Raw genomic sequence first — 23,504 nt, forward strand, 5'->3', positions numbered from 1 at the left:
TCATCACCACTGCAATCAAGATAATTCATCACAAAGAACTGCATCCTGCCACAATAACAGACATGCTTCCTCTTCTGCCTCCGACTATTCTTAATCCCCGACAACCACTATTTTGTCGTCTGCCTTTATAACCAGTTATTTTGAGGATGTTATACAAATGGAATCATGTAATTTGAGGGACTATTTAAAATTGGCATTTACTTTTAGTCAACATTAAGACTTTAAGATCCACCCAAGTTGTTGTTTATCAACAGCCCATTCCTTTACACTGCTACATAATATACCACAGTGCACATTACCATAGTTTGCTTAAGCAATCATCCATTGAGGGACTTTTTGCTTGTTTCTCTTTTTTTTTTGCTATTCCACATACAGCTGTTGTAAACATTCACACATAAGATATACAGAGGATGAGAATCTCTGCACTGGGAGAAAATATGTGCAAATATGTAAGAGATGTTTATCTATAATATGTAAAGCATATTATATACATATTTTTATATAGACATAGTTTTTCTAGGATAAATTCACAAAAGTGAGACTGCTGAATCATATGGCATGTATAACGTTTAACTGCCAAACATTTTCCAGCTTTAGTTTACATTCCCATAAGCAACACTTTTTTAAAAAGCAGCAATTTAAATCTGCACTAGCATATGGTCACTCTGTTATTCTAATAAATGTGTAGTGCCATCTCATGAAGATTGTAATTTCTATTTCCCTAAAGCTAGTAATACTGAATATGTTTTATGTATTTATTTGCTAATTACATATCCTCTTTACTGAAAACTCTAGGTCTTCCTTTTGGGCTTTTTAAATCCCCAAATTTCATTTTCTAATGGGTTGGGTATTTTAGGATTGAGTTTTGAGAGCTCTTCATGTACTGTAGATAACAGTCTTCATTGTGTATGTGCTGTGTAAATATTTCTTCCCAATGTGCAGCTTGTCTTTTCATCCTCATAACAGCAAAACATTAATTTTAACAAAGCCAGTTTATGTTTTTTAAATGTAACAACTGCTAAGACAGTATAAAGTGCTTAAAACAGTATAAAATGTTTAATTAAATTTAACTTTTAAGATATCTCTTACAAATGGACTGTTATGTAATAAGCCAAAGCATCAATAACAAAAAATTACTATCAATTTGGAACTAATAGGTTTCTAATTAAAACTAAGAATAGAGGAAGCAAATTAACCCAAAGTGGTGGAGCATAAGCAAATCTGTCTGCTTTTCTTTAGTATTTATCATAAAAGAATGAACCTTCTTTTTTACATAATTTACTTCAAAAGCCATTAGACAGGGCCAAACAAGACAGGTATCCTTGCCTTATGGAAGTGAGAAGACAGCAGCATCCAGGAGACTGGTTACATACACAAAGGTGTCTCCAATAACACAGCTTTAAGGACAGGGTGAGCTACGCTTATCACTGTTGGAGAAGAGAATTAAAACTCTGAGAACAGAAAGGTCTACAATGAACTCTACAGTACTGGGTTGGAACAGAGGTTTTGGCATGAACTCATGGCTTTCAAAATACATAGATGCAGGGACCCTGCAGAAGGGACACAGGCCAGCAGCTTCACGGTGCAGTTCTGACTGGTTATTTTCCTTCATGGATTGGGAGATACTGAGCATGGATGGGCAGAAGCCTTTGCAGGTATCCGAAGTTCACAAATCAAATATATCTGCCCACATGCACCAGCTAGGCCTGTAACATTAAATATGAACATGGCTATGCCTTCTTGGTTAGGTGTCACTGGGCTTTCATCAGATTCTCAGGAGGATGAACCTGGCATTAAACGGGCAGCAAAAAATGTGAAAGCTTTAATAGAGCAAGAGGTGAAGAATGGCATTCCTTCTAACAGAATTATTTTGGGAGGCTTTTCTCAGGGAGGAGCTTTGTCTTTATACACTGCTCTAACCACACGGCAGAAACTGGCCAGTGTCACTGCACTTAGCTGCCGGCTTCCACTTCGGGCTTCATTTCCACAGGGTCTTATCAGTGGTGTGAACAAAGATATTTCTATTCTCCAGGGCCATGGAGATTGAGGCCCTTTAGTTCCTCTAATGTTTGGTTCCCTTACTGTTGAAAAACTAAAATCATTGGTAAATCCAGCCAATGTAACCTTCAAAACCTATGAAGGCAAGATGCATAGTTCATGTCAACAGGAAGTGACGGATGTCAAGCAATTCATTGATAAACTCCTACCTCCAAATGACTGACATCATCAAGAGGCCTTGTGAGGAAGGACACCAGCAGCACTGTAGTACAGTATAAACCTCTTCCCCTGCCCAATCTTACAACTTCTAATGTTCACGGTGTTAAAATGTTTTGCAAATACACATCAATGATAACATAATAAATAATGTTTCCTTGTGGGAAATTTATGATGTTTTAAGTTTCTATACTTGTATTTGTATAATGTGATATACCAATATTAAAATACACCTAAGCACTGAGTCTTAAACAAACTTTCCACAGATGCTGGCCTCACTTACTATACTATCTGAAGAAAGAAAGCAAGCTTGAAAAGTACAACACTAAATTCTATTAAATATTTTAGAAACAGTTGAATTTAATTAAAACCTCCTCAGATACAAAGCAATATTAGAAAATGATTTTAAATGTGGTATTCTAGATATATTGTCATATTTTTTTAAAACTGCCATTTCAGTGGCACTTCAATGTGATGTGTCTAACTTTCCTACTTAGAGAGCAAGGACTAACAGAATATCTGAACCTTAATTTTCTCATTTGAAAATGGAGATAATTATATTGTTTCCCAAGGTTGTTCTTAAAATGAGAATGTTATTTTGAAAATAATTAGGAATTATAAAAATAACTTGGTTTCATACTTTTTTTTTAATAATTTTTTTTCAGCTTTAATTGAGTTTATTGGTACACTTTAGGGATACAGTACAGTTACATTCATTGTTGGGATCTTGTACCTCTACATGACAAGTCTTGATTCTCATTTTTTCCCCTTACCCCTGCCCTCCCTTCACCCCCTCCTCCCCTCCCCATCTACAAACACTTTATTTTCATCTTTTCATTCTCTCATATTTTTTTCTTTTCCCTTATTACCTTTCCCCTACCCATCCCACCTTCGCTACACCTTTAGCTCCTTTCTTCCCATTTCTAAATGTCAGTAATCTTATTAGTAATCTTATTTGCATACTCTCAAAATTTTTCTTCTAGTATAAGAAAAACTTATAACTATTGTTTGAGCATTTCTATGACTTTTTTTTTTTTTTTTAAACCGAACTTTGATCAGTAGGCCAAAAAGTCATCTTTACTGCACATGGTAAGAACAGACTCTCAGGACTAGCTCAACATGTTTGAAGTATAAGCTGTTTTTCTTTTTCTTTTTTTTTTTTTCTTCCATGATTAATCCTTAAATTAAATTTCTTAAGGAGTTCTTTAAAAAAAAAAAAAAAAAATCACAAAATTTTTTTTTGGTATCTCTCTAGCCGGGTAAGCACTCCACAGCTAATTTTGAAAAGCTTACTTTTAAAATGTTTTAGGAAAATAACTATTGTTTGATGATCAACTATAAAGTGAATAAAAGCGACAAATTTTTTTTTTTTTAGAAATGTTCTCATATTTAGCTATACTAAATATCCCTTTGGATTTTTTCTCAATTTATCTTAGTTTAAGCATGTTTGTAATGTACAAATATTTTATAAATATTTGTAAAGGAATATAAACCTATACTTTATATTTTAAAATAGCAAACAATTCCTATAGTTAAAATAATTACAGAAGCAGATAATGGTTTCTCAGCACTACCTCACTTGTTTCTGAAAAGCTCAGATTTTTAAGAGTGAATTAAGAGAGGAAATGATTCCATAATCAGTATCAGTTGACATCGGAAGGCCTGGATTCGCTTTTACACAAATTTTAATTCCAAAACTAAAATACGCTTCACAGTATGTAGTTTGAAATCAGAGAGGAAAATGGTGGATTGGTAAGCAAAAACAATTTAGCCTCTCTGGGAGATTTAGAATCCAGACACTAGAAAATAACAATCTGGGGAAGGAAACAAAAACAAAAACAACAAAACAAACAAACAAACAAACAAGAAAATAGATCCCAGGGAACCAGGAATGATCTGACAGCAAAATTACAACTGCAGAGAAATGGAAGAGACAGAATACAAAGTGGAGAAGGGAAGGAACAATCTGCACTTTCTGCCTGTTCCTGGGTCCCAAGAAAAGACCAGATCTACACAGACAAGGGAAAGCTGGGACTCAGAGGGATTCAGGGAGAATCACAGAAGGAGGCTGTGAGCTGCAACCAGCGGTGAGTGACTCTGCTGAATGCTCAACACAGGCCCTAGAGAGATGGCTTCTAGGGAGAGGTTGATTGTTTGAACCCAGATCTGAGAGCAGCAGCAGGACGGCTTCAATTCAGGGCTTCCAGTGCCATGTTCCCACAGTGAATGGGTGAGGACAGTCATGGGTGACCGCCTAGACTCCAGGAGAGACCCCCTGAGGGATTTACACTAAAGGACACAGGCCCCAACTCCACAGCCAGAGGCCAGGCTGAGCCTGAATTGCTCTAGATTTGCAAGTCTCAGAATTGGCACTCCTACCCTAATCCTACTGCTAGCTGCTGCTGGCATCAAGCGTGGATCTGGGGTCTAACTTCTTTATTTACCAGAATGTGTGGGGGACACTGCTCCAAAACTAGATCCCCGAAGAAAACAGACATTTGAAATCACAGAGAAATTTTTTTCTTTCTTTGGTGTTTTTCTTTTGTTTTGTGGGTGTGTACATTGTCTTTAGGGTTTACGTTTTGTTTTGTTTTCTCTTCTTTCTTCTTCACCAGTTTTTGAGGCTTGGGATTTTTCCTTGGCCCTTCTTCCTTGCTTTTTATCTCTTTTTCTTCATTATTTATCTTCTCTCATTTATTTTTTCTTTAATTTTTCTTTCACTTTTACTCCCATAATAATTTTTTCCTTTTAAAAATCTATTTCTCATCAGTTTTTTCTCTTACCTTTACCTAATTCTATAAATTTACTCCCCAGTACTCCTTTGTACTATTTTTTCTCCTCACATCATAGTTTGTTTCAAAAGTTTCCTTTTGCATTTCCTCATTCCCAAATCTTAAATGTTTAATAGTATAACTATAAAGCATTGTTAATTTTTTGTTAGATAACTCTGTAAAACTACTATTGAATTCTTTTCTGCCATTAACAGAGATATAGTTATTGTATTTAGTACACATGAGTGGGAAATCAACACTTGGGTTGCCTTAATGTTTACATCATAATTGGAGATTTCTTCTCTCAGATTAAGGGTGGTATATAATTGGTTCTTATGGTTTGTTAATATCCAATTTGTCTTGGATGATACTACTGTAGTTGATTCACCTGATATTAACAGGGTTGCAAACTGTCACTATAACTCTTCAAGCCAACACTCAAGATTACCTTCGTGGCATTAACAATACTAGAGTACATTCTTAGTAAATTTGGTTGCTGGGGTTAAGTACACTGCATCCTCCCTTCCCAAAATAGCCAAGGCACTCAGACTGTGGGGCTGTGGCAAAGAAGTATCATTCACCACTCACCAAATTATATCACTGAAAATAAAATAAAGATAATCATTATACTAGCAACAAAATCTCTAGACCAGTGAAGGCAAACCTCTTGGAGCTGTCAATGATACAATCGGGCTGGCTGCATCATGAAGGCCATAGGTTAGCCACCACTGCTTTAGACTATAAGCATTCACAAAACTCAACACAAAACAAACCAAATAATAGAAATACGAGAAGATAAGGCAACACAATGCCTCCTAAAACTCTCAATTCCCCGGAAGCCAATCCAGCAGGCACCAATGAGCAAAACAGCAAAAGTCACACACCCGTATTACTTGAAAGAATAACAGAGGAAGTTAGAAAGCAGATAGAAGAGGTACTAAGAGAAATCAGAGAAGACCTAACTAAATAGATAATGGAAGTAGTGCCATAACGATGTGGGAGCTTTCATAAAACACTAACAAAAAGCTAGATTAGCTAAAAAACAAAACATAACATGAATGACCAGTTTGCCAAAGAATTAAGAGTTTATAAAGGTTTCAATCAGAAATCCAGATTATAAATCATACTGAAAGCCAGGCATGGTGGTGCAGCCTTGTAATTCCAGCACTCAGAAGGGTGAGGCAGGAGGATTGTTAGCCTGAATTATATATGAGACCCTGTCTTAAAAACAAACAAACACATAGAAAGTATGGGCAGCAGCACAAGTGACCAATGCAAAGACAGAATTTCAGAACTAGAAGACAATGATGCCTTCAAAGAACACCTACTACTCAAAGACACGTTAAAATCAAGAAAACACGAAAAGTGGATCCAATAGCTACAAGATGATGCAAAGACTAATCTAAGGATAAATGGAGTAAGTGAAAAATCAGAAGATCACACAAATGGCAATAAACTCCGGTTCACAGAATTACTGGTAGAAAATTTCTCAAATATAGGGAAAGAAATAAATGTATAGCTAATTGAGGCATATAGATCCCAAACAGCCTTGACCAAAAGAGAACCTCTTTGTGCCACATTATATTCAAAATACCAGAAGTCTATAACTGGGACAAAAATCTTAAAACTGTTAGAGAAAGGCAATGAACCACAAATGCAGGTAAACCCACTAGAATTACAGCAGATTTCTCTACACAAATCTTAAAGGACAGTAGGGCTTGAAGCAAAATGTTTCAAGCCCTAAAAGATAATAACTCCTGACCCCAATATATGTAGCCTTCAATACTGATAAACAAGGTATTGTCATGACAAGGAGCACCTCAAAAATTCATGACCGCTATAGCAGCATTATAAAAATTCTTAAGGATAGCCTAGAAAGACATAAAGAAATGAACAATGCCAATAAATTAAAAACATATAGTATGACAGTAATGCTTTAGCTCATGAACATTTTTGTTTGCAAACAATTTGGTTCACAATGTTTAGCAAAACTTGCTTCCATTTGCAAACTCTATATTGGGTAACAAACAAGACCATGGCCATCTTCCCACACAAATGTAACCAAAATCATAGAACAAATTAAGTTTGTAAACCGAGGTACCAACGTACCTGGTGGGAGGAGTGGCTAAGCAAAAGGACGAAAAAATAAATAAGTCAGCAACAAGAAAATAACGCAATGACAGGAATAAGTAATAATTCTCTCTCTCTGTTTTTTGGTACCAGGGATCAAACTCGGAACCTTGCATTTGTGAGACAGGTGGCGGAAACACTGAGCTAAATCCCCCGGACCAAGTAATAATTCTCAAAGTGAATGGTCTTGATTCCCCTATCAAAAGACACAAATTGGCAGAATGGATCAAGAAACAAAACCCAATGACATGCAGTATACAAGGAACACATTTAATTAAAAAGAAACTAACAGATGAAAAAATCAAAGGATGGAAAACAATACAGTGGTACCTTGGTTCACAAACATGATTCTCGTTGCAAATTGAGTTGGACGAGAACTGAATCAAATTCAGCGTTTAAATTCAATGTTGACTTTTTTGGAAACTCGATTTGGTTCTTGTCCAGTTTGGTTTGTGACCAGAATTGTGGACAGAATTGAGTTTGTGAACCAAAACCATGCAAGGGCAATCAGGAAAAAAACAAGAGTAGGCTAGCCTAATTTCAGACAAAGTAGATTTCATGCCAAAACTGATCAGAAGAGACAAAGAAGGTCACTACATATTGGTAAGGCAGTGGTGGCAAACCTATATGACACATGTACTGTAGTGGGTACAAAGAGCTCTCTCAGTTGGCATGCAAGCCAGGTCATCCCAGCAGAAGAGCATCAGATAATAGTTGTTTTTTCTAGACTAAAACCTCAACTTTAGGGTTTAATTGAAGTGTTGAAACTTTGCAATAAATAAGTGGGTTTTGGATTGTAGTTTGGATACTTAGTCGCTAAAAAGTTCATCAGACTAGCTTAAGGGAACAATTCAACAGATAACAATTATAAACATATACGTAGCAAGTATCAACACACCCAACTTAACAAAACAAATTCTAATGCACATAAAAAATCACATAAACACCAATACAATGGTAATGGGAGACCTGAATACCCTACTGTCACTAAGGGACAGATTGCTGGACAAAAATAAATAAACAAATAAACAAACAAAGAAATATTAGAGTTGAACCAAACCTCTGAACAAGTAAACTTAATAGATATCTGCAAATTGTTCAATTCCAAAACAACAGAATACAGTGCTCACAGTAGCACATGGGACGTTCTCCAAAAGAGATCACTTATCACCCCATACGGCATGCTTAAGTAAATGGGAAAGAACTGAAATTATCCCATTCATATTATCAGATTATAGTGCAATAAAACTAGAAATCAATGGCAAAAGATAACACAGAAACTACACAAATACAAGGAAATTAAATAATACCCTCTTGAATGATCAATAGGTCACAGCTGAAATTAAAGAAGAAATTAGTTCCTACAACTGAATGTGATACCACATTGACAGGTATGGGACAAAATGAAAGCAAACCCAAGAGGGAAGTACATAGCAGTGACTGCACCTCAGAAAATGAGCAAGCACAAGTAAATAACTGAATGAAGCACCTCAAGGTCCCAGAAAAACAAGAACAATTCAAACCCAAAGCTAATAGGAGGAAGGAAATTATAAAGATCAGAGCAGAAATTAATAAAATTGAGACTTAAAAAAATAAAAAGAACAAATGGAAGGGTTAGTTCTTTGAAGTTAGATTAAACAAAATAGACAAACTTACCAAAATAGAGCCAACTATATGCAAGTGAAATCAAAAGAGATTTTGCAAAAATCCAGATCATCATTAAATAGTTTCAGAATCTGTACTTTAGTAAAATGGAAAATTCAGAAGAAATGGAAATTCCTTAGATTCATATGAACTAGCAAAACTTAACCAAGAAGATTAAAACTTCTGAATAACTCAATAACAGTGCAATTGAAGAATTAAAAAAATACTACCAACTAAGAAAAGCCCAGGTACTGACAGATTTAATGACAAATTATACAAGAACTTTAAAGAAGAACTGATGCCAATATTTCTCAAACTCTTTAATGAAATCAAAAGGGAAACAGTACTACCAAAGTCATTCTTAGAAGCAATTATTACCCTGATTCCAAAACCAGAAAAAGACCCAACTAAGAGAACTACAAGCCAATCTTTTTACGGAATATAGATGCAAAAATCCTTAGGTAAGATACTGGCCACCAGAATGCCACAAATCATAAAAGATCATACATCATGACCAATCAGAATTCATTCTAGGGATGCAGGGATAGCTTAACATACCCAAATCAATAAGCGTAGTACCAAAAAAAAAAGTAATACACCACATAAACAGGACAAAAATCACATGATCATACTGACACAAAAAAAGCATTTGACAAAATCCATTCATGATAAAAACTGAAGAAAACAAGAACAGAAGGTCTTTATCTCAATCTGAGATAAATAGTCCTTGCTATTTATGACAAACCAACAGACAACAGCATTTCTGTACACTAGTAACAAACAGACCAAGAGGGAAATTAGAGAAACAGTATCTTTCACAATAGCATCAAGAAAAATGAAATACTTATACATTCACCTAAGAAGCAAAAGACCTCTACAATGAAAATGACTCTCAAAAAGGATATCAGAAAATGAAAAGATGTCTCTTTTCTGGATAGCCACAACGAATATAATCAAAATGGCCATACTTCCAAAACTGTTATACAGGTTTAATGCGATCCCAATGAAATGCCAATAGCATACCTCATGGAATTAGAAAAAGCAATCCTAAAAATTCATATGGAACCAGAAGAGACCTAGAATAGCAAAGTCAATTCTGGGCAAGGACAAGAGAAGGGTGTCACAATGTTGGACTTCAAGTCATACTACAAATCCACAGTGATAAACAACACAGCATGGTATTGACAAAATAAAACAAAAACAAAAAAAACCATTGGTACTTGTGGACCAATGGAGCAAAACAGAGGAGGCAGCAACAACTCCAGGCACTCTCAGGTACCTTATCTGTAACAGAGGGGCCAAATACTTTTGCTGGAGGAAAGATAGCTTCTTTGACAAATGGTCCTGGGAAACTAGCTATCCACATGCTGAAGACTGAACTGAGAACCATACCTCTGACCATGCACTAAAATAAAATCAAAATGGATCAAAGATATAAATACTGAAACAGAAATATTAAAGGAAAAAATAGGTAAAACTTGAAGACAGGCATGGGCAGACTTTCTGAACAGAACTCTACTTGCACAAAAAATAAACCCAAGAATCAACAAATGGGTCACATCAAATTAAAAACATTCAGCACAGCAAAGGCAACCCCAACAGATTGAAGAAACAACCTACAGAACATGAAAAATTTATCACTAGCTATTCCTCAAAGGATTAATATCTAGAATATATAAAGAACTCAAAAAATTTAGACGCCTCCAAATTTTAACACCCAATTAAAATATAGTCATCTGAAATGAAGAGACTCTTTTCAGATTAAGAAGTACAAATGGAGGTCCAGGGATTTAGCTCATGGTTCCGCCACCTGCCTTGCAAGAACAAGGACCCGAGTTCAATCCCCAATCTCCAGTACAAAAAAAAAAAAAGTACAAATGATCAATAAGTACATGAAATGTTTAACATCACTGGCCATTCCAGAAATGCAAATTAAAAGATCACTAAGATTCTATCTCCTTTCAGAAAGAAATCAAGAAATCAAATAACAACAAATGCTGGAGAGCCTGGGGAGAGGGTCACTCTGAGTGGGAATGTAAACTCGTACAACCACTATGGAGATTCCTCAAACAAACTAAAAATAGAAATACAGTTTGACCCAGCTAGTCCCCTTCTAGATATCTTCCTCAAAGAGTTAAAGACATACCACAATGATGTATGGATACCCACGTTTATAGCAGCACAATTCATCATAGATACATCTTACAAGCAGCCCATATGTTCCTCAACAAATGAATGAAGAAAATGCAGTCTTTATACACAATGGTGTGTATATACTTTTCCATAAAGAAGAATAGGCTTAAGTCATCTGTAGAAAAATGGGTGCACCTTGAGACCTCAATGTTAAGTGAAGTAAATCGGAAACACAAGCTTAAATATCACATGGTCTCTTGTATGAGAAACTCAATATATAAAGTGCAAAATAAAAACAGACAGTAGGAAAAGAGAGAAAAGGGTCATTGTAATCCAGCATAGACAATGTATCTTAAAACTATACCTTGATTTAGTACAATTGTTTTATGTGCCTTACATGTTTTTGGCCTGTTAGTCTGGCTATTAATCTATATGTATGATAATTAACTACAGAATGATTTATAAGAGAAATAAATGAATCTGATGCTAGAAAAAGCGGGGTGGAGAGGAAAGGAAAAAAATTGAGATGTGTTAAGTACCTGTACCAATTCCTGACATGAATGTAATCATTATGTACTGCAAACATGTTCTAATAAAAATAAAAAAGAAAAGAAATCAGAAGTGGGTTTAAATTCCCGGTATTAGCATCCTATGGTACATAACTGTTTCTCTGAGCCACAGTTTCCTCAACTGTAAAAATGAGACAATCATAACCTCAAGGGGCCGTCTTATATTTAAATAAAATGAGATATATAAAAGTTTCAGGCTGGGGATTTAGCTCAGTGGTTCCGCTGTCTGCCTTGAAATCGCAAGGTCCTGAGTTCGATCCCAGTACCAAAAAAAGAAAAAAAAGTGGAGATACTCATTAAATAATGGTTAACAATGTCATTAAATAGATAAAGTATTTTATGTAGACTAGATAAAGCCATTTTGTCTTCTTTCATTAATATTCCAAGTTATCACAGAAGGAAATCCATATGAAATGTTATTATGATTTATTCTTCTAGACAAATTTATATTGAAGGTATTTGAAAATAAAAATAAAAATGTAAAGGCATGGAATTTGATCTACAGTGTGATCTCAGTTCTATAGTAGCTATCTCAATTTCTTAAAGCCAGTTAGTTGACTTCTAATCTTAGGACACTGGTAAAATATAGATAATAGTAGTAATAATCTGATTACTAGATTCATTTTATAAAACCATTATTTACAAAGTGCTTCTACTCAACTACCACACAGGTATTATTGCTAACATTTAATAACCACAGAAAAAAGACAACCCTAGATTATTTTTCATTGCTGGCAAGGTCACAGGTATCCCAAGCATCACTCCATCTTATCAACAAACATCAAACAAATTTCAGAGCTAAAAATGAAAAATATATAGTTGTTAAGTCATTTAAATAATCATTCCACAAAATAAAAGGCAATCATCATAACACCTGGATTTATCAGTGGCTACTAAATTAATAGCTTTATTTAGCAGAAAATATTTACCAGGTATAGAAAGACTGCATTCTTTCTTTGAACTGATTCATTGAAAACAGAGTAGTTTGGTAATTAAAAAGGCAGGAAAGCTCTTCTTACTTTTCCAGTCTATGAATACAAAAAGAGAAAAAGGCAAAACTGAGTAAGCAAGCTGCATAAAATACCCTAACCTTTTAGGGAATACAATCATACAGTGGGGACTGCTGGACTACCCACCACACATATTCAACTTCCTTAGGCAGTCTCCTCTTGTGCCCATTTTCTCATTTACAAAACTGAGCTATAGTACCTGCTTTTATTAAAGAAACATGGAAGTAAATGAGAAAGTTTTTTTTAAAATGTATTGTCATGTACTCTCTTCTTTTGTGAAGCTGCGTAAAACAACTTACGCAAAAATTTTCTTTAAAGGGTAAATTTCAGTAGCAACAAACTCACTTCCAAATCTAGCTACAGACACACAGATGCAGAATGCTATAGCTGTATTCTGAGAAAAAAATCACACAAGATTACATTTTATATTAGAAAATAGGAAAAGTCAATGCCTGGCACACACATGTGTGGAAATCCACTATCACTGGTGACCACTGCTCTATCATGAGGGCTCAGAATCCCAGTCAGTGAAGTCTTGATTGACAAAGAGGAAATGGTACACTCCCACTTATTTGCCATACACCTACACTATTAGCAATTAGTATAACTAATCAGAATAATATAACTAATTAACGGAAATCATCTAAATTTCCCATAACCAAACTCAGTGCTCATGTAACTAATTTATAGAATTTCTCTATACATTGTCTCGTTCCTATTTGATGAAACTCTAAATGGACTGATTCAATGGCACAAACAAAATCAAATGTATATAATAATTCAAACTGCCACCTTTGTTTCTCCCCTCAGAATATTCAAACTTACAAATCAGACCACTCCTCACAGTTATGATATATGTATGTATATATATTTCAGGATATTTTCATATATGCCATTTCATTTGCTTCTAACAAAATCCCTGTGAGCTAGATAATGTTCTTCTCATTTTGTAGATAATGATGCTAAGGCTCAGAATAGTTACATGACTTAGTGAAGGGCCTAAGTGTTAACAGTTATGAAAGTGGATCTGAAGATAAATGGATTCAGGCTGTGCTAAACTAAGCGATGAATATTTTCTGTTTCTGAATATGTTTTTCATACAGTTAAGAGCCTCAAGCTTAAGTCACAAGGACTGATATTTAATTATCATATTTTTATATAGGTTGAGTTATATTAGAAATGTTTTTCAGTTTTCTCCTACAACACTGTCCTATTCAGGCATAATAAAAATGCCTTAACCATGTTAGAAACTCATAAAAAATAAGTAGCTTTCTAATTTTTTAAAGCTTAAATTTTAATTGGAAATTTAGGTCACTTGGTGAGAAGAGAAGGTCATTTGGTGTCCAACTGTCTTTCAAAAAGGAGTTGTTTTTGTGAGATTACAGTAGTTTATAATACTGCAAAGTAGCCATTAACATAAAATTTGGTTATAAATCTTACATAGCAGTCAAAATTACTAAAAAAATTATTATACGATATACTCAAAAAGAAACTAATCTTTTTTCCTCTCTTAAAAAAGTCTGATCTGTATGTACTTTAAATTCTCTATGAAAGCTTAAAAAAATCTTTAAATTGTTAAGAAGATATACCAAAAAACAAAAGCAAAATAACAAAACACCTTAAGAAAAAGGGACAAATACATAAAACAAATTTAAATTTAACATATCCACTAAAACCCTCCAGAACAAGAACTATAAAGAGTAAGGAAAAGCCACCCACCCTTCCATTATAATGGTTGCAAAGTGACAGGCTCTTTCTGGTTGTTCATTGACACATCCAGACACCTATTCTAGAGACATATCTATTCTTTCAAAATTTTCCCCAACTCAAATGGGGTGCAAATAAGCCAGGTGTGTTTCTTAACAACAGTAATTTTGATAGTCTGTACCGAGTTTCTATAGCAACATGCACAGCTGGCAATGTGAAATAGGTTGTAGTGACTTCAGACTGGCTTAAAAAGTTTCAATAAACTGGGTGTGGTGGAGCACACCTGTAGTCCCAGCATCCAGGGAGGCTGAGTGGGGAGGATCACAGGTTTAAGGACAGCAAAGGCAACTTAGTGACTTTGAGAGACCTTGTCTCAAAATAAAAAATAAAAGGACTGGAAATGTACCTCTTTGCAAAGGTCCTAGGTTCATCTACAGTTCCAGGAGAAAGAAAAGTTTCAGAACTCACTGAGTGCTGGGTGTGGTGGTGCATGCCTGTAGTCTCAGCACTCAGGAGGCTGAAGCAGGAGGATTACCATGAGTTCAAGGCCAGTTTAAACTACATAGCAAGGACCTGTTTCAAAACACAAAATACTGATCAACAGCTATGGTATCTTGATTAAGCCAGTCATCAAATTTACGTAACAATTCTTTGACTAAAAAGGGAATATTCTCTATGGGTCACTTAATATAATAAACAATATCCAGACTCAGAGAAACATTACGAAGTATGATCTAAATAGTAAATACTGTGCACCTGCAATGGTCCAGTACATCTCTCTTTCCTATACATGTCAAGCTTCCAGGGGAAACCAAAGTGTGTGTTCACTATACTAAAGGAGAGGAGAGTCCTTGCACACAGGACACTTAATCCACCACCATTTATAACCCACTTCCAAGCACAGGTCTTCACACACAGGGTGGAAAACCTAACCATTCTTGTCTGTGAGGCAATGATTTTCCAAGATAGTAAATACAGTGTTTATGTAGAGATGAGTATGAAGTTTGAGTAATAAATTTTAAACATCCTTCACTACTTGTAATTCTTTAAAAACATACACATTTTTGAAGAATGTGAATTTGAAGACAAACCACAAGAAAAAAGCAAAATGAGTAACAATGATACCAAAATCCTAAGAAATTCAAAGGAAGGGCTCATTCATAATAACCCAGGACTTCATATATAAACTCATTCATTCTGCAATTACAACCAAAAAATTCACAATGACCCTTAAAGGGATCAAGCCTTCTACAACTCACTGACATCACATTGCTTATACACCAAAGAACTGACTCAGCAGGACACGAAGACAAGTATTTCATTATAACTATGGCTTCTAAAGTCATGTTCATAGCCCACAAAAATGATGGCAGATATTTCTGAAGATTTTTCAGTGCTCCAGAGAGTAAATCTCATGTAAGTATCAGTTGCCAGTAACTTTCAAAATGTAATGAGGATAAAAATTCCAAGCAATGAAAAATGGTTACCTCGTACTAAAAATGACATCAATAAAAAAGGGCAAATTTTAGCTGAATCAAATCAAGATTCTGCCTTACATTAGTATACAATCTGCTATTAGTCCCCCTAATTATATAATTGCTATTAGAGACTAAAAGGATGGTAATAAAAAAGGCAAGTTTTTAAAAAAGGCATTGTAAGAAGCTTGCAAAGCTCTTCTCTGGGAGTAGATAAGAGACAATTTAGGTAACATAAATATTTGGAGCATGTGTGTGCATCATACACACTCACACTAATTCTAACATGAATTTGAAGGAAAACAAGTTAGACAGTAGAACAGGCACACTAGATCTCAGGAGCCCCATGCCAGCAGCATACCTACAGGGTAACTGGACTTCTTTTTGCCCATTAGGGAGAAAGAAAAGCTAGCACCTACATGACTGTCACTCAAAGTCTCTATCTGCCTCAGATTGAGAGGTAAAACTAGGTTATTGTAAGTCTGTGCTACACCTTAATATGCTACTGAATGGATTTTATTTTCACCTGGGAAAACTTCAACAACATACTAACATGCTTAAAAGGAAAAGGCTACACTTAATGTGAAAAAGGAAGCATCTAATACCTTACCCTACCCTGAAAACCTAAAACCTTAAAATTTATTTTTTCCTGTACTATAGGCCACCTCCCTTAAAAATCTTCATCAGTCTTCAGACATTTACATATTGCCGAGATTCCTTCTTTTACACACAGTGCTTGTATGTACCAAGAGAAAAGTTAGTTAGGTTAACAAAGAGTATAAGCCATTAAAGAATATAAAAGTGGCATATCTAACCATAACATATAATCAGCTTGTGCATGCCCCCATCAAACCTCTCTCAGACTTTATCCTTGTCACTTAACAAGAGCAGTTTAAACACTGCTGTCCTATATCATTAGATTTAGGATCAAATCTAAGATAAAAGGCATCCTTTATCTGTCCTGTCCTGATTCTTGGAAACAGCAAAGGATAAAAATCACAGAATTTCAGTGCAGAGAGAAATGTTAGCAACAGTCACTCCCTTTCATTGTATAAAGAAGGAAACAATGTACAAGACAGTATGATTTACCTAAAGGACACTGAATGAATGGCTGCAATTCAGACTCATTTTCTGACTCTTGGTCCAAACGAATTTTCTTCACAAATGTGTATTTTCCAAAAACATTATGAAGTGATTTTTTAAAAAAAGTATCAGTTGTATCAATACTTTTTAAGTATACTATTTTATAGTAAATATTCAAACATTCATTCATTCAACAAATAATTTCTAAGATTATTATACGACAAGCACTGTACTCTGATCTCTGGGGCCAAAAGAATAAATCCAACAATGACTTTGAACCTAAGAAGCTTCAGGATGTTAGACTGAATGGCTAGAATAGATACCAGAAATTAGTAATTTGATTAAAGCTAAGAAATGACTTTACTTTTTTGACAACAGGGTATACATATAGGCATAGTTCAACACAAAAGAGAATATGTACTTTCCATGCAATTTTAAAGATATCTTACTCATGTAGAAAACCTATGAGTAAGTAGATATTTATAGAATATAATTTATTCTAAAGAAAATAGTCTAAGTGCTTAAATGCTACAACAGAGCTGGGGCCTCAGATATTTCCTTTAAAGGCTCTTCAATATCTAATATATTATGACTTCCTTCTTATCTTTTGTTTACATACATTAAAACCCAAATTTATATTTCAGCTGTTTAACAAATACTTTATGCTTTTATATTACAATATGTCACTAAGAACTGTTTAAATGAGAACAGATCACCACCAGCCAAAGACAGAACAGGGTAAAAATTAGGTTAACTCTAACTTGGTGAAAGGAAAATGTTAAGTTATGACAGTCTGATGTAATTTTTGTATCACCATAACATCAAAATTAATTGCTGCCAAATATGCCAGGTGACATTACAGTCCTACACCCTCTCGACACTCATGGTACCACAGGAACATATGCCACATTCACTCTCAGGTACCTTACAACCTTTGCCATTTTTGTTCCTTTAACGGAGGGTGCTTCTGCCCAAGTGGCTTCTGGTTATTCCAGACTCTGAATTCCAGACTCTTCTACCTCCTCAGAGTGAACTTCTCTTACCACTTACCCCAGCCCAAGTCACTAACATATCACCTGATTTTATTTTGTTCACTTGTTTGATTCATTTATTCCCACTAGAAGGTGTTTTCTGAGCACAAGTATATTATTAATCTTGCTCACGTAGCATCGGACAGATGCTCAAAAATATCTGTAGAATGAATGAATGGTGTTGTGGAAGTCAATAAATACTAGGTCAAGGATATTAGATTTAAGCCAACAATAAAACTCCTTTTTCTTCCAAAAATAAAGGTAATATATACTTAGGGAATTCATCTATTGATTTAGAACAAAGGCAGCTATCTATAATGTATAATGAAATCTCATTATACACAAGTATACTTCCTTCAGAGAATATCTGAAATTTAACAGTTTAAAAATAGTCTAGCAAGTTCTTTTTAAAAGTCAGAGCCAGTATAGTTTCTAGTTTGTGATGTTCTATTTTATTATATTTATAATGTTTCTACAAGATTAACATAGGTTTTCAATACCAACAAATTTAACATTGTCTTCTAATTAATGGATGTAAAATCTGAGAATATTCTGAGCAGAAATTCCAAATTCCATAACTCAACACTGACACTTATGACTCTGGTAAATAAAGGGCACTATTGTTTAATATCTAACTGAAATTTTGCTCAGCAGCCTAAAAATAGATGTAAAAATTTCAAGAAACTCTGCCATTCTAAGTCACATTTTAGGGACACCAATTCTACCTATTAATTTTGTAAAACAACCATCTTGCAAATCTTGTTAAGATTCAAACTTCTCTTTGAAATATTTTAAATAATTCTGTTTGTCATGGTTGGATACGAAAAATACTATTTCACAAAAATGTGAATCATCTGTCCACCAAATATTTACTATGTACCAGTATCTTAAAATAAATGTGCAAAGCTGACTTATATTCATTCATATTCCCGGTTTCTTTGCTCACCATTCCCTCTTGCATCTGTGTCTTTTCTTCTGAGTTAATTTTCCTTCTCTCTTAACCTTTGCTTTTTTCAGTGAAGGTATGAAGTTGCTATGCCCACAAATGTCATTTCATCTTTATTCCTAAATAGAAGTTTAGCTCAGTAAAAATTTTAAGGTTGGTAGTTATTTTCTCCTAGCATTTTATATTTTCATTGTCTTTAGGCTTCCCTTGCTGCTACTGAGCATTGTTAAAAGTGGCTCTTACATGGTCAATTATCTATTTTCTCTATTCCCTATTAAGATACTCCCTTTGTATTTGATTTTCTCCAATTTCATTATAATATATCTAGGTATAGAATTTGGGGGGTTTCACTGTACTTCCTAAAATTCAGAATTCATCAAGTAGAAAATTCTCAGCCACAGCATATTTTGAATGATAACTGCTGAGAACTATCCTATGCTCTCTGGAACTATAATTTGTAAATAATAAACTTTACCAGTAAATTTTTGAGTTTCAGTAACTATTTTTTTTCCTTTCTAAAAATTGTTTCTTCGCCAAATCTGCTGGGTCATTTCTGCAGTCTGCTTTGTGTCCATGTTTTCTTTTTGGTATTGGGGATCAAAGCTGGGACTTTGCGCTTGTGAGGCAGGCAGCAGAATCACTGAGCTAAATCCTGAGCCCTGTGTCCATGTTTTCAATACCCTCATTTAGTATTAACATTTTCATGTTTAGGGAAAAAACAAAAACCAAAAAGTACAGATGCAGTCATTGTCTATTTTCACCAATCGGGGACTCCTTTATTTATTTTGTAAATGGAACTACCACTACTAAAACCAAAATGCTATAAATAGAATGATGTTTTTCGTTTCCAAAGCCTACTGATACATTATATACATTAAAGGAATGTGGAAATAATAATAATAAAGTCAAGATATTCTGTGGTAAATTGTGGAGTTAAGATTAGGACTATAATCTGCCAGTTATCGCACAGTAAATGCTGTAGCCACAAGCCTTGAAGTATTCTTAGGGCAACCAGGAAATGGGTTAAAGCATTTTTAAGTTAATTTAAACTATAAATCTGATAATTGCAGTAATCTGAAGTCTTTGGAAGAGTCTACTTCTACTGTTGGTTGTTTTATACAATTTTCCATTATTGCTGTGTTTCTTCCTAGGTTCTGTCATTTTGGGTTTTAAACTTGTATTTGGAAAATTTCAATCTCAAGGTGTCCAAGAAGCCTGGGTTAAAAGTACATTCCCTCTATAAAGACCTCGGTACATTTCCCTCTGTTCTACAGGAGAGGGACTTTAGCCCAGGATTACTTTAATTTCTTAGTTTTGAATTTCTTGAGACCACACAGCTTGTACAAATTCAAATTTCAAATGTGGATTTAAAAAGAGCCAAGGCCATGAATTCTAGGGAAGACTTCAATTAAGATCGAAGGCTAAGAAAGTGAGCCTTTATCTCTGCACACTACTGGTGGATAGATTTCCCCTATTTAGTCTACTTTTTGCTAAGGATACACCCAAGTCACAAGTCTAACAGTTCCAGCTCTGCTGCGGATCTTAGTCCCATCTTTACACTCTGAGAAGCCAGTCTTAGCTCTAGAACATCCACTGTAACACAAGGCTCTGGAGTGTGGTTGAACAGCCCCAGTGTGAGGTGATTATCACTCAATTTCCACATGGAAATATGGAAGACAGTTCCAAACTTTCCATCTTTATGAAGTACAGAAACTAGCCAATTCTTGTTTCTTTTCACATGTTGATAACCTAGCACAGGAACACTATTATCAAGTTACCTTTTCAAACACAAACTAAAGATACAGGACCCCAAAACATCCTCACCCAAAAAATGCTATACCAGTGGCAGAATCAAGGTAACTAAGTTGACTGTTCTTAAACCAATACTATGGCTGCCCAATGACTTAGAATACAGTTTGATTTCTACATTTAAACAACAAATATAGGGGTTGGGGATTTAGTTCAGTGGTTCTACCGCCTGCCTTACAAGCACAAGGTCCTGAGTTTGAGCCCTGGTACAAGCTGACGCTCACCTGTGCTATTATTAGAGCAAACATTATGTGCTTACTCCCGACAACTCTGCAGATGTGTCTTCTGCACGACCGACATTTACAAATTAGTGCAACACGGACTCTGCCTTAAGCTTCAATGACTTGCTGATGTCCTGATTTTCCAAAACAACTGATCATCAAAGGATAATAGTCATCAAACAACAGAACTGGATGTTCCTGTGTCTCCTTTAGATCAATCTTAACAAATATGCTAAAAACATAAATGTCAATGAATTGAGTATGACAGTAAATAAGCATAAATTCTTTTACATCTGCAACAAAATTATTTTTTTTCAGCAATGCAAAAACAATTATCTACTTACCAGGTTCAATACAATTCAACAAACATTTGTTGTGAAACGCACTAAAAGAATTCTAAAAGAAAAAAATAATATTCATATAAGACATCTACTACCGCTGCAAGTATGTATTGGAGTGCATGGTGACACAGAGGAAGAGTTTATAAAGCTAAAAGATCAAATTATTCCTCATTTTTCACTAAAAACTTTTGAGAGAAATATAATCTAATACTGCCATAAAAGCCTCTTCACAAGGCAGTTTTCCACAGGAGCCAGGTTTCCAACTTTTGCCTCCAGATCAAACAGTGAAGACATGAAGACTGCTTGTATTAAAATGTATCAAGTCTCAGTTACACCAAAGAGTATATTTTTTTTTATTGGTACCAAAACGTTTCTTGGACCATTCATTCACAAGGAGAAGGGCAAAGGGAGTACAGTAGGTATTTTCAAATAACTAAAAAAGAAATGAGAAATGGATTTTAAGTCTTGATCATTACTTTGTCAAATAACAATGGAGAGTGATAAATTCAGCATAACAATTTAATTGAAAGCAGTACATTTTCTCTACCTAAAAACCAGGACAGCAGGAGGTACACTGGGTATATCTGAGAGCAAAGAGTGGAAGCTGGGCTTCTACCTCTCATTCTACTACTGTGAACTGTTGTGGTTTTTAAAAATTTGACCGGTCTATGAGATAAAAGAGTTGCCTTAAGTACTCCATGGTCATCTTCAGATTAAAAACATCCAACTAATTTTTAGGAAATACAAAAAACACTAACATCTATTTTAATTTGGATATCACCTTTAAAACATTCACTATTTAGAACAGATAGAAATTTGAAATCATGAATTAAGGAAATAAAAATGAAGGAAGACAAATTGTCCTTACACCATACATATAAAATAAGATAAAGGGTAAACTATTTTGGTGCTAAAGTCTCCAAGAACTGTCAAAAATAAAAAATGAAGAAACTGGTTTGAACTTACTACATATCAGCCTTCTCCATCTCTACAATATATGCATGAAGAATACGCGAAACTAGTGAAACTCAAAGTATTCCTTCTCCGTTCACTGTAAGGATAAGGGACAGAGTTCGTCACTTAGGCTGGCCTTGCTATTTATTAAATACCAGGGAGGCCTCTGTCCTTTATAGCCCAAGGAATAAAGGAATGCCACACGGAAAAATGGTAGACACTTGAAACTTTTCATCCTTACAAACCACAGAAACTAGCAAATTTTTGTCTTGCTATATCATGATGGTAAGTGGGTATTTGAGCATTACTCTTGGGTCCAACTTTTCAAATACCACAGGGGAGAAAGCAGGATCCCACAACAACCCTACCTACAAAAAGTGGACAGTACAGACTTCTGTTACCAGATGAGAAAGCACTAGTTTCACACTTCTTAGAAATAACACCAGTATCCACAGTTCTGATCTTTCTATTTTAGTTCATGTCTCTACCCAACCATCCATTCATTCTAACAAATAATATTATTTTAACTGAATCATAATTAAGCCATGTGTAGTTCTGATCAGCAAATGTTTTCTGTGAAGTAAATTACAGGTACTGTTTTAGCTTCTGTGGGCCCATGACACTCACCTTGGTCTTTTTTTTTTAATGTAAAAACTATTTCTAGCTCAGAGGCCTTCCAAAAACTGGTCACAGTTAGGACTTAGCTAAGTAATAATGACTTGTGATGCTCATTATGTATTTATAATAAAATTGAAGTTGAAAACGATTTAGTTTCTAACCTCAAAAAAGTTCACAGCTCAGTAGAGGAGGGATGCAAAAGACAGATGCTAAGACTGAGGTATGCACAAAATAATAGCTTAATGTTCAGTGAGTATTAACAGGTGCCAGACACTATTCTAAATGTCTGACATACGTTAACTAATACACCCTCCTATAAGTGTTTAAAACTGTCTCCTTTTCACATATGAGGAAACTGAGATAGATATTAAGAGAACTGCTCAACAACACCAAGACCAGAGTCAAGCAGAAGTTTTAACTGGACACCTGGCCTCCAGAACCCAGCTTGCATTTAATTCCATTTGCTAGGATGCAGAAAGAGCAGATAAGAGATGCAGCATCTAATACAAACAAGAAAGTCAAGCTGGACTTCCATAAAAAGCACAACCAAGAACAGGAGGGCAGAAAAGTATAAAGTAGAGTGTGTGAAGGAAAGAAGTGTGACACACATGACAAGTCCAGGAAACAGTGAATGGTATGAGCAGAGTGAGAAGGCATGGGGAGTTGGTAGTGACATGAGAGACAGGTGAAGGTTAGAAAAGTAGGCAGGGACTACATTACAAAGTTCCCAGTACCGAAGGTTCAACTTCAACCTAATTAACCTAAAGTTTAAATTCTGTCCTTAGAGATGTTTTGTTTTAAGCAAAAGTGGTATTAAAAATAAAAACTGTTTTGTAGTTTGAGTAACC

The 23,504-nt window shown here is 35.0% G+C and overlaps 1 protein-coding gene and 1 pseudogene across 4 annotated transcripts in view; one reads left to right on the forward strand and one right to left on the reverse strand.

Moving 5' to 3' along the window:
* The window catches only part of Pou2f1 (POU class 2 homeobox 1), a 153,127-nt gene that overhangs the window by 75,054 nt on the left and 54,569 nt on the right, over positions 1-23,504 (reverse strand). Inside the window, exon 1 of one of the 4 annotated variants that reach the window (XM_010633945.1) lies at positions 12,391-12,455. The exons of the other annotated variants lie outside the window; for them this stretch is intronic. The gene's annotated coding sequence lies outside the window, so the exon portion shown is untranslated. Of the gene's footprint in view, positions 1-12,390; positions 12,456-23,504 lie in introns of those variants that run through there. 4 annotated transcript variants of the gene reach the window in all.
* On the forward strand, positions 1,495-2,221 carry LOC104869009 (annotated as a pseudogene).

The sequence above is a fragment of the Fukomys damarensis genome, unplaced genomic scaffold (genome assembly GCF_012274545.1).
Source record: "Fukomys damarensis isolate Sample0158 unplaced genomic scaffold, DMR_v1.0_HiC HiC_scaffold_19, whole genome shotgun sequence".
NCBI classification, from domain to species: Eukaryota; Metazoa; Chordata; class Mammalia; order Rodentia; family Bathyergidae; genus Fukomys; species Fukomys damarensis.